Raw genomic sequence first — 12,628 nt, forward strand, 5'->3', positions numbered from 1 at the left:
TTATTTATATATATATACATATACATACAAATATATATAATTGTATATGTATATGCACATATAACTTACTTTTAGTTTCATGTTGGTTTAAATACATAAGTATATACATATATATACATGTATATATAATATATACATGTATATGATTTTAAGTATGATGAGTTGTCCACTATTTTTTTTTTGGGGGGGGGGGAGAAATGCTGGTGACACATTTTTTTTTATTCTTTGTCTACAAATGTTTATATGTAGGTATTTAACGTATGTACCTTTGCTGTATCATAAACGTTATAAAAATCTCATTCAATAACTCAGTCCTCCTGATGATGTCGGGAGACGATAATAGTTTGATTTCAATATATCCATTTTCCCTCTGGTTCGTGGCCTCTCTCTCTCTCTCTCAATCTCTCTCTCTCTCTCTCTCCTCTCTCTCTCTCTCTCTCTCTCTCTCTCTCTCTCTCTCTCTCTTTCTCTCTCTCCTCTCCTCTCTCTTCCTCTCTCACATACATCATTATCATCAGTCATTACTTGTTCACAGCACAACAAAGGCTTTAGACATGTCTTTCCAATTGCATCTGTTCATGGTCTTTCTACGCCAGTCCACGCTCGCAAACTTTCTTAGTTTTTCAATCCATTGTCCTCTCTTCCTTCACCATTTTCTCTTGCAATATATATATATATATATATATATATTATATATAAATATATATATATATATATATATATATATATATATATATATATTATATATATATATACATATATATGTATATATATATATATATATATATATATATATTATATATATATATATATATATATATATATATATATATATATATATATATATATATATACACATATATCTGTGTGTGCGTGTGTGTATTTAAGAAAATAAAAGGGCAGAATCAGAGAAGGCCTTCGTCCAGTGAGTAATTGATAGACAGCCATTGGTGAGACTAATGGAGCACTGGCAAGCATCATTAGTGGCAAACAGCATCGCAGAATCTCTTCCAAAAATAGTTTCTACAAACGAGCCTTCTTCGATAACGCTCATAGAAAGAAATAAGCAGAAATTTCTTTAATTACTTGAAGAATAATTCTTTGTGAATGCTGTAAAGCACGAAATTTCAGTGAGGATAAACGGAAATTAAATGTCATAGATATAAGAGAGATTGAGAAACAAGGTCAAAGAAAAATAATGATTATTCTGGTTTTAAAAGGTACCTGACCCTCTTGTCCACCCTTATTAATAATAATATACCTATAGCTCCAAGGGTTCCAATAGGGCAAAACAGCCCAGTGAGTAAAGGAAAAATAAACTAAAAGAAGAGAAAGGAACAATTAAAATAAAATATCTTAAAAACAGTATGTTACATATATAAACTATAAAAACTTTAGAAAATAAAAGAAGAGGAAGAGAAATGAGATAGAATAATATGCCCTAGTGTTTCCTGAAGTAAGTGAACTCTACTCCAAGACAGTGGAAGACCCTGGTACAGCGGCTATGGCACTACCCAGGACTAGAGAACGATGTTGTGATTTTGGAGTGTCCTTCTGCTAGAAGAGCTGCTTACCATTGCTAAAGAGTCTCTTCTACCCTTATCAAAATATGCTACGATGCCACAAGGTTTTTACAATTGGATAGTGTTGTTGAAAACAAAGGCAATTATAATCCGACGTTTTTTTTTTTTTTTTTTTTTTTTTTTTTTTTTTTTTTTTTTTTTTTTTTTTTTTTTTTTTTTACATTTTCTTAGCAACTTGGAATACTTAGTTCTTGTTTATATTTTATAGTAACCCACAATATTAGTTATTTTGTATATCACTTTTTATTTGTGTATCTCTCTTATTCACTAAACTCTTTTGTCTGATCAGTCAAAATATTTGTTAACATTAATAGTGATGATAACTAATAACATAACAATAACAACAACAAACGCAGCCATTTCTGGCCAACTTTAGGACAAAGGCCCTCAAACATGACCTGATCACATCTGGGTTTGGCCAATTTTGATCACCACATTGGCCAACTGCGTATGGATGGTAGGAGACTTTTCTTTGATCGGTGAGTGCAAACCAAGCTACTATGGTTGTCCCTGACTAGTACAACTTTGCTGATCATGACGAACAAAAAACGCTTTGACAGTATCAAGGTATCCCTTCTTTTGTTTTATGCACATGCACAGAAGCGTCTCTCTCTCTCTCTCTCTCTCTCTCTCTCTCTCTCTCTCTCTCTCTCTCTCTCTCTCTCTCTCTCTCTCTCTCCTCTTTGTAGTTTGTTACGCAAATTGGTTCCGCTTTCCATAAAATATTTCTGAAAACATATGCTCGTCTTTCATTCCTTTCTTGCTTAAGGTTCTACGTTGCTTTTTTGATGCACTCTCACTTCTTTATGTATATAAACTGGCAAGAGATATGGATAGCACACACACACACACACATATATATATATATATATATATATATATATATATATATATATATATATATATATATATATATATATATATATATATATATATATATATTTTCGTCAGTCGTTTCTATCTTGATATTTTAATTCAATACTTCTGTATTCATCACCTACGACTAGGCGATATATCACACCAATCTATGTTTGACAACGGTTTTATATATATATATATATATATATATATATATATATATATATATATATATATATATATATATATATATATATATATATATATATATATGTATATGTATATATATATTTATTTATGTATATATATATATATATATATATATATATATATATATATATATATATATATATATATATATATATATATATATACAAACATAATATATATATATATATATATATATATATATATATATATATATATATATATATATATATATATATTTATATATATATCTATATATATATATATATATATATATATATATATATATATATATATATATATATATATATACTGTACACACACATGCATATATATATATATATATATATATATATATATATATATATATATATATATATATATATGTATATATATATATACATATACTGTACATATATATATATATATATATATATATATATATATATATATATATATATATATATATATATATATATATATATATATATATATATATATATATATATATATGTAGAACCTTATATATATATATATATATATATATATATATATATATATATATATATATATATATATATATATATATTTATATATATATGTGTATATATATATATATATATATATATATATATATATATATATATATATATATATATATATATATATATATGTCTTATTTATAACTGTAATCGAACAGTTTAACATGTTTTTTCAAAAAGGCCCATAAAAGAAACACAGGAAATATGAATAAATCACACTATATTTCGGTCAATAAACATCGACCCTCTTCAGGATGTAAAGTACAAGTGAGGCTTACAGTGGAGAGTGACGGTTTATATATGAAAGCAAAAGGGTGTGTTCAATTGTTCTATAGTTGTTATAATTGCTGGAAGGATTAGCCAAATTTAATTACATCCAGGTGCGTGTTCTTATTGTTGAGCCGCTTGGAGGAAGTCTTGACCTCTGATGCATGTCTGGTGGTCGGTCTCCGTGGATTATCTTCTTAATGATAGGGTTGAGAAGAGTATTGTCCACTGTGTCAGCTTTCCATTGGCCCCCACATAGGTTCATTGTGTTTGATTGATTTATGATGGCTGATTCCAGGATTTTCCTTCTGTACGGACAGGTACTCTTAAAAAGCAAAGACGACTCACTCCAGTTAATCTGGTGCCCTAAATCCCTAAGGTGAATGAAAATCCCCGAGTTTTCATACCCATATCTAACAGATCTTTTGTGTTCGGATAATCTTTGAGATAGCGAACGGCCAGTTTGCCCAACGTACACTTTTTCACAATCCCTACATGGTACTTTGTAAACGCCGGATTCTATCTCTCTTTTATTTTGATAAACATTAATAAGGGCGCTTCCTATGGTCTTTGGATATGAAAAAACAAAGGGGTTCTCAGTTTTGATATGATTTGTTATATTTTTAATACCTTCTATATATGGGAGTTTTATCTTATTTTTAAAATCTCTTTGGTTAGTAACATCATGATCTTTATAATATATCGTGTTGGCTTTGTTGATGGCCTTTTCTATGACATACGTCGGGTAGAATAGCTGGGCGAGTTGTTTACGGATGATTTCAAATTCTTTATTTAGGTAGGCTGGGGAACAGATTCTCAAACCTCTAAGAAATAGATTGCAAGCTACTCCAATTTTTACAGAAATGTCGTGATAACTAAAGAAATGAATGTAGGAAATAGAGAAAGTTGGTTTTCTATACACAGTGAAATTATACCCCGTCGATTCCCTTATAATTAGTATGTCCAAAAAAGCTAATTTTCCATCTTTTTCCCATTCAGTTTTAAATTTTATGCTAGGGACTAGGGAATTTAGATTATTGAAAAATATATTGAAATCTCCCCAGCTATCATCCCAATATGTGAAAATGTCATCAACATAGCGTTGCCAAACCATGTTTGTAGGTTTAATTGTTGTTAAAATTTCTGTTTCAAAGTATTCCATGTAGAGGTTAGCTATTCTACCCGACGTATGTCATAGAAAAGGCCATCAACAAAGCCAACACGATATATTATAAAGATCATGATGTTACTAACCAAAGAGATTTTAAAAATAAGATAAAACTCCCATATATAGAAGGTATTAAAAATATAACAAATCATATCAAAACTGAGAACCCCTTTGTTTTTTCATATCCAAAGACCATAGGAAGCGCCCTTATTAATGTTTATCAAAATAAAAGAGAGATAGAATCCGGCGTTTACAAAGTACCATGTAGGGATTGTGAAAAAGTGTACGTTGGGCAAACTGGCCGTTCGCTATCTCAAAGATTATCCGAACACAAAAGATCTGTTAGATATGGGTATGAAAACTCGGGGATTTTCATTCACCTTAGGGATTTAGGGCACCAGATTAACTGGAGTGAGTCGTCTTTGCTTTTTAAGAGTACCTGTCCGTACAGAAGGAAAATCCTGGAATCAGCCATCATAAATCAATCAAACACAATGAACCTATGTGGGGGCCAATGGAAAGCTGACACAGTGGACAATACTCTTCTCAACCCTATCATTAAGAAGATAATCCACGGAGACCGACCACCAGACATGCATCAGAGGTCAAGACTTCCTCCAAGCGGCTCAACAATAAGAACACGCACCTGGATGTAATTAAATTTGGCTAATCCTTCCAGCAATTATAACAACTATAGAACAATTGAACACACCCTTTTGCTTTCATATATAAACCGTCACTCTCCACTGTAAGCCTCACTTGTACTTTACATCCTGAAGAGGGTCGATGTTTATTGACCGAAATATAGTGTGATTTATTCATATTTCCTGTGTTTCTTTTATGGGCCTTTTTGAAAAAACATATATATATATATATATATATATATATATATATATATATATATATATATATATATATATATATATATATATATATATATATATATATATATATATATATATACTGTACACACACACATGCACATATATATATATATATATATATATATATATATATATATATATATATATATATATATATATATATATATATTATATATATATATATATATATATACGTATATATACATATATATATATATATATATATATATATATATATATATATATATATATATATTTATATATATATATATATATATATATATATATATATATATATATATATATATATATATATACTGTACACACACACATGCACACACACACACACACATATATATATATATATATATATATATATATATATATATATATATATATATATATATATATATATATGTATATATATACATATACTGTACATATATATATATATATATATATATATATATATATATATATATATATATATATATATATATATATATATATATATATATATATATATATATATATATGTAGAACCTTAAGGGAAAGTATTTTAATAATAATAATAATAATAATAATAATAATAATAATAATAATAATGATAATAATAATAATATAACTATGCAGATTATTATGATCTTAATGACCAACACAATTTTTATCAGTATTTTTGTTATTGTCACCACAATACCAACAACAATAAATACTTCTACTACTAATATTACTGGTAGTATTGTCATTATCACCCGTCACGTGATTCGTGAATTGTACTTTAACAGTAAAAAATGTGATGATGGTTTTAAAACATTATAATGGTATGGACCTGAGAATAGCGTTACCTTTGTCGGTATATTTATTTAAGGTTATAAATAGCCAGTGTACACAACCCGATAAAAATTACATCAGAATATTTAGATAGATATGCACAACTTCGCACAAACACACACACACACACACCACCTCCCCCTTTCCTAACTACAACCCGCTGGTTGGGTAATTTGTGTGAGATTGCGGTTTCCGAGTGTACCTCTCGAGGTATAGACACCCTCTCACCTGGGTTTCCCCAAGGTCTATATATGTGGGTTTCCCTACTCCCTCTCCTCACTCCCCGAGGGACGGGGAGATACCTTGTAGTCGTAAGTCTAGCAGAGCCACCGAGCGTGACAGGAGAGATATATCTATCTATCTATCTATCTAATATATATATATATATATATATATATATATATATATATATATATATAATATATAATATATATATATATAGACAAGCTGTTCTCTATTATATAAGGGAAATAGGCTAATAATAAAATATCTTTATTTTCATTGTTATCATTGTTGTTTTTATCATTGATAACAAAGGCAGTATTACAAAAAAAATTAAAAAAAAATTAAAACATCACGATAAGGAAAATCAAAAAGACATTAAGTTTAATACCTTATATCTTCCGGTATTTAGGACACCCCCCCAGCCAAGGGTCCCACAGAAAGGAGTCTGCTAAGTAATATGTTTTTGAAAGTGACGAAATAAGACGAAGAAGAAGGAATACTGTAAACCTTGAGGAAATCATCGATGGGTCTCGTCCATTACTGTGTGGTCTCTTTCGGAAACCAAAAGACCAAAAAGTGACAGATGGCGTCTCCTTTAATCTTCTATTTATGGTCCCTTGATCTTTGGTCTTTCCTTATATGGTCTATTCAGGGGACCTTTGTCTTGACCCCGTTGTTTACTTAAAAGTTTCACTTCAGAGTTTATTCATGGAAGATCTATTTTGACGTTGTTATTAATCTTGCAATATTTTATATTTATTATTTCTCATGAAGTTTATTTATTTCCTTATTTCATTTCCTCATTGGACTATTCTTCCCTGTTGGAGCCTTGCTTTTCCAACTTGGGTTGTAGCTTGGATAATAATAATAATAATAATAATAATAATAATAATAATAATAATATTAATAATAATAATAATCTGGCTATCAACTACCAGACTCAAACTACGTCACAGTATACCTGGACAGAATTCAGAATATCCCGACGTCTATAGATTTGAAGAGAGAGAGAGAGAGAGAGAGAGAGAGAGAGAGAGAGAGAGAGAGAGAGAGAGAGAGAGAGAGAGAGAGAGACGGTTTATGTATGCTGTAACATGAACAAACTAATTTTTCATAATGGCTGAGTAATTGAAAAATCGAAACCTCTACTTATGTATACACAAGGCATTAAACCCAATTGACCTATTATAAAAGCCGCGTGCAATAATAGCCACTCTGATACCGATAAAAAAATTAAAGTGAGATTAAAATCAAGGCCTCAGTGAATAATGGACAATTTCTGTCTCCTTAATCATCGTTGAATTACAAACTGTTGTTATTTAAACAAAGTTTTTCTTTTACATGATTTGTACGAAGTTTTTGCTAATAAGGAAACTGTTTTATTGGACTGACCTCCAAAGCAGAAGTATAAGTCATATTTGAAAGGGATTAAGTTCCACTTTGTTGGGTAATATGTTGTTTTGAATGTACAGTTCTGAGAATTAAATTTTAGATTTACGAACAGTTGAAGTTAGTTGTCCGTCTATAGTTGCCATACCTTATTATTATTATTATTATTATTATTATTATTATTATTATTATTATTATTATTATTATTATTATTATTATTAGTATTGTCTAAGTTACAACCCCAATTAAAAAGCAGGATGCTATAAGCTCAAGGGCTCCAACAGTAAGAATGTACCATTGAGGAAGGAAAATAAGGAAATAGATAGAATGTTGTGAGTAAGTGTACCCTCCAGCAAGAGAACTCTAACCCAAGACAATGGAAGACCATGGTACAGAGGCTATGGTACTACTCAAGGCTAGAGAACAATAATTTGATTTTGACGTGTCCTCCTAGAAGTGCTACTTACCATAGCTAAAGTGTCTCTTCTCCCCTTACTAAGAGGAAAGTGGACACTTAACAATCACAGTGCAGTAGTTAACAATAGACAGTTTGTATGTTCCAAACACAACGAAGGCATAAAATAAAAAGGAAAAAAAAAAGAGGAAAAATTGCAAGACTTTCTAGCTGGATACTTTTGGGAGATCTTGATCTTAATGGTAGAAGCTAAGTCGTTTCTTCCACCTAACTGCAAAGTGTGGCTTTAACAGCTCATGCAATATCCTCTTGCACGGGAAGTACACATATTTAAGGCTAAACGTAATTTCCCCTTTAAAAATTGGAAAAAAAATCTACTTTATCATCAAACTAGTGTATGCGACCCGTTAAAAATGTCGGCTAAATATTAAGATATGCACCATCCTGCTTTTCCAACTAGGGTTGTAGCTTAGATAGTAGAAATTATAATAATAATAATGATAATGATGATAATAATAAAGTCGTAGATAATTTTTTCTAATGATTTTGTGGTAGGCCTACCTGGCCAATATTCCTATACCTTGCTATTGGTGCATCTCTCGGCATCACTACCAACCACACCTCAGTGCAGGTTTTGATGCTTTAAGCATTTAATATAATTTCCCAAATGTTTATTAAGAGTAAACTTAACAATCTAGCCACAACAATTCTCGGGCTTGAATAGTATATGCATATACCCTAGACAGTAGTCAGAGAGTCAGACTAATAAATATTCATTTATCAGATTTTGAGAATCGTAATTGTAATATGAGAATCCTTTTCATAAAAAAACCTTTCTTTACTTTATTTATACAAACATCTATCGAACGATTGTATAACTGTCCTCAAACAGACCACACGCGCTCTGACATTCCACTTATCCAGAATAATATCTAAAATGCCAGACCATTGACAAGGATTTAAGTTCCCATATATTACATTTTATTTTAGATCTGGTAATCTGAAATGCTTTACATTTACATTTGTCTTGCTGGGAAATCATGAAAACCGAAAGAAATACACCAAATATATATATATATATATATATATATATATATATATATATATATATATATATATATATATATATATATATGTATGTATATATATATATATATATATATATATATATATATATATATATATATATATATATATATATATATATATATATATATATATATATATATATATTTATATAAATATATATAGATAGATAGATGATAGATAGATATATAGATAGATAGATAGACAGATAGATAGGTAGACAGATATATATATATATATATATATATATATATATATATATATATATATATATATATATATATATATATATATATATATATATATATATATATACAATGGTACCTCTACATACGAATTTAATCCGTTCCACTACCGACTTCGGATGTAGAAAATGTTCGGATGTATAAACGAATTTTCCCATAAGAATACATTGAAATAGGATTAATCTGTGGTTGAGCCCAAAAACCTATGGTAACTCCTTAATAAATTACAACACATAATTACACATGACAATATGCACTCTAAATTAGATAAGAGACATGTAAAAAAGAATAATTATCAAGAAATAATAAATAAGAAACGGGATTTAGCGTCATTTTACCTTAGAAAGTCTAGCGCAGGTGTCTGGCTTGCTACGCAGAGAAGATACGGACATGCGGCGAGGAGGTAGAGAGGTTGACTATGATAAACGTACACTACCGTAACTTATTCTAACTTACACTAAGTGAACTTTAACCTTACCTAGCATATTTATTTTTTTTATTTTTATATTTTATATTTTTTTTATATTTTCTTTTTTTCTTTTTGATGATTAATTTTAATCACTTTCACTCTACAATTAAAATTGATTGAATTTTTTTCTCTTCAATCTTTGCCGTTTTCTTTGTTTCACTTTTTTTTCACTTCACTCTTTGCCGTTTTCTTTGAACCACTTCCTTCCTCTTCATCACGAGTTCGCTTTGTAGTTTTTTAAAGAAGCTATCGATAGAAAGTTGCTTGGTACAGCTTTTCAGAATGTTTAAAAAATAAGTTAGGGAAACATCATCAAACTGCGCAACTACACGACAAACCTGAAATTTCTTTGGATGGTATTTGTCGATGAAGTCGACCAAGTCTTGATATTTTCCTAATACCTCTTCTATTTGCACCGAACCTAACACATGTTCTACCTCCTTGATCACTTCCTTGTCATCACTCATGTGCACAGACATAGCATGGAGTTCCTTGAGCTCCTATGTAGTAAGTCTATCGTGATGTTCTTTTGCAAGTTCACTCATGCTCTTCAATAATTCCTTGCTTTACTTCTAAAGAAAGCATTTCCTTATTCTTTTTCTCACCACTACCACTACCACTACCACTTGCGAAACTAAGCCTTTTAGGACCCATGATTTACGTAAAATACCGTAAAAGGATGAACGTAAAAAATCACGATTAAACACAGTTAATAGCAGAACGCATAGGGCACAACCCCATGAAGCTGACGAGAACAGAGGAATGTCCCAAGCCACGCTAATTGAGGGTCCCTCCGAGGTAGAAATGCTGCCTTCTATCGGCGGAAATAAAGAATACATCCGGCGCTATGAGTACCATCTACGTGCATGGGTATTGTTTACTTCGGGTGTCGGAAAAAAATCGGGTTTAGAGTACGAATGTGTTCGAATTGTGCTTCGCGTGTCAAAAAATTCGGATACAACCAGTACAACGAAAATTGCTTACTTCGTGTGTCGATATAGAATTTGGATGTAGAGTCGAAAAATTGCTCAAATTTTACTTTGGATGTTGGAAAATTCGGATGTTGATACCTTCGTGTATAGAGGTTCCACTATATATATATATATATATATATATATATATATATATATATATATATATATATATATATATATATATATATATATATATATATATATATATATATACCTGTATATATATATATATATATATATATATATATATATATATATATATATATATATATATATATATATATATATATATATATATATATATATATATATACACACATATATATATATATATATATATATATATATATATATATATATATATATATATATATATATATATATATATATATATATATATATATATATATATATATATATATATATATATATATATATATATATGCATATATATATATATATATATATATATATATATATATATATATATATATATATATATATATATATATATATATATATATATATATATATATGCATATATATATATATATATATATATATATATATATATATATATATATATATATATATATATATGCATAAAAATCACAGAAAAACGTGATGCTCAGATGCAGAAGAACCACAGGGAAAATGAAAATACAAAATATAGGATTATGTCCTGACTAGTTTCGCGATACTTCTTCAGAGGACTGATTTATTGAGAGAGGTTTCTTTACATTTTATAGGGAAAGTAAACGTACGAACAAACATATAGAGAATTAGAGAACAATGACATTCCCTTACCAGCTACCTGGGCTCAGGTCAGGTTTTAACTAGGCGGAGATGCATTCCCATTAGACACCTGCCAAAAAGGATAATTTCTGGTGGTGGGTAAATTCTTGCTTTTGACTTTCAGTACAGTTTATTTATATGAAAACACGGTAGTCTTGTCTATATAAATTCATAAGCAAAACTTTTTGTATATATAAAACACATCTACATATAAATGTATAAAAAAGATATATACATACATATACACAGACAGGTATTCATATACAAACATGCATAATATATATATATATATATATATATATATATATATATATATATATATATATATATATATATATATATATATATATATATATATATATATATATATATATATATGTGTGTGTGTGTGTGTGTATGTGTATATACATGTGTGTATATGTATGTATATATATCGATGTCTGTATATATATGTATATATGTATATGTATACATGTTAATCATGTGTAAAAAAAGAATTTATATGTAAGTCTTTGTATGTGTCTGTATATGTATATCAGTATGTGTACACGTTTGTATATGTCTATGTATATATTATGCATGTTTGTGTATGAATGCCTGTCTGTGTATACGTATGCATATGTCTTTTTTTATATATTTATATGTAGATGTGTTTTACATATACAAATAGTTTTGCTTATGTATTTATAT

This window comes from Palaemon carinicauda, chromosome 32, assembly GCF_036898095.1.
Source record: "Palaemon carinicauda isolate YSFRI2023 chromosome 32, ASM3689809v2, whole genome shotgun sequence".
Classification (NCBI taxonomy): Eukaryota; Metazoa; Arthropoda; class Malacostraca; order Decapoda; family Palaemonidae; genus Palaemon; species Palaemon carinicauda.